At 36.1% G+C, this 1,519-nt stretch overlaps 1 protein-coding gene across 3 annotated transcripts in view; it reads right to left on the bottom strand.

Annotated features, from left to right (window-relative positions):
• Positions 1–1,256: 1,256 nt before the first annotated feature.
• micall2b (mical-like 2b) overlaps positions 1,257–1,519 on the bottom strand; it is a 12,665-nt gene continuing 12,402 nt past the window's right edge. For all 3 annotated transcript variants that reach the window (XM_078282647.1, XM_078282649.1, XM_078282648.1), the window contains exon 16: positions 1,257–1,519. This exon is cut by the window's right edge and continues 1,528 nt beyond it. The gene's annotated coding sequence lies outside the window, so the exon portion shown is untranslated.

The raw sequence follows: 1,519 nt of genomic DNA, 5'->3' as shown, positions 1-1,519 counted from the left end.
AAATGGAAGGAGGCAACTGCAAAAAAAGAGCAGGGTAGATGTCAAATAAGGAGACTTTTCCCATCCACGGCAATATTAAAATTCACTTTTTCTGCCTCTTCTTACTCAAGCTGTCATAACTTGTCCTGTATTTTGCCCAAAAATAAGCTTTGTCTTGTCCTCCGTCACATATTTTGTTGTTCTTTTCGGGAAACAAATGCATGACCATTCAAATCCAATTGTCCTAAACCACTAAAATGCTAACTGGCTAATGAAGCTACAGCTAATGAAACCTGGTTGCATACTGTGATGTAAATATATATTTTCTCACACTGTTTTTTTGAGAGTTTGGTGTATTTGCAGTGCAGAAAGGCGCCCAACAGCTTTTTTGGCATCTTAAAACTGGCTGCCCAAAGCCAAAGGAGAGGAGACTGACAGCATGTTCCCGGCTGCTAACGTTAGCTAGTTTTGCTTGTTTTGACGTCACCACTGGGTGACGCAACATAATTCCTGGCTTCTTGGCATTTTGTGACGGGAAATCAAGTCACTTATGGTTGTGCAAATGTCTGACAAGAGAAACAGAAATGTAAGTTCAGGACAACATTTGTATTATGTTATAAGTTTCACTGAAATTCAAATTAAGTGATGACAGACTGAAGGTGACAGAAAGTGTGCTTCTTAACATTACCGGCCATGGACAGAACTGTGAGTGAAAGGAGAAGAATCCAAAACAAAATATTTCATTTTCACTTCCAAAAACTTTTTTTTTTTTCCACTTTCAAAATAAAGATACAAAAGTAACTCCATTTACCCTTCACCATATTTACAGGTTGGACCTCTATCTGTATTCCTGCTGTCCAGACCAAGCTAGGAGGAGAGCTCCGGTGGAAAGGTACATGCTGCCCCCTGGTGTTTATATGGTGGCAATGCATCGTCACTACAGCAGTTTCAGTAGTTTATGTGGCCGGACATAATAAAAACTTCATGGGGCCTGAATTGAGGCCACCAGTAAACAACTACAGATTAATAATCAACATAATATAGACTATGGGTATCATTTTTAATCCTGCAACACATTTATGTAAGAAACAAAATAGATTAAACTGCATTGACTTTAAGAGGGCAAGTATAAGAATAGGATGATTTCAGTTGATGGAGTTTGTAATGAGTTTGAATGAATTACAGTAATTTATATAAAAGCCAGGCCACAATTTGCAGACATTATAGAAATAGGTGAGAAGATGGGAAATATACATACACATATTTATTTATTTTTTTTGTACAATAATGAAATTTAATAGTATTTAAAATTAATAGTAACAGCACAATGCACAAATACATTGTTACATTATATGTACTGTCAAGCAGTTCTGTTGAAATTGTAGCAGTTTGGACACACAACATAAAAAGGTGGTTCAGTGCTTCTGTAAAAATGATTACAAATTATTTTTAAAAGGCTTACACAAAAAATAGCCAATATTAACTCTGAGAAACTGCATTACAGAGCATACCACACAAATACTGAGTTATTTCAGCTTTG

This window comes from Centroberyx gerrardi, chromosome 3 (genome assembly GCF_048128805.1).
Source record: "Centroberyx gerrardi isolate f3 chromosome 3, fCenGer3.hap1.cur.20231027, whole genome shotgun sequence".
NCBI classification, from domain to species: Eukaryota; Metazoa; Chordata; class Actinopteri; order Beryciformes; family Berycidae; genus Centroberyx; species Centroberyx gerrardi.
The sequence above is the reverse complement of the archived record's forward strand: the minus strand, read 5'-3'. Positions and strand labels throughout refer to the sequence as shown.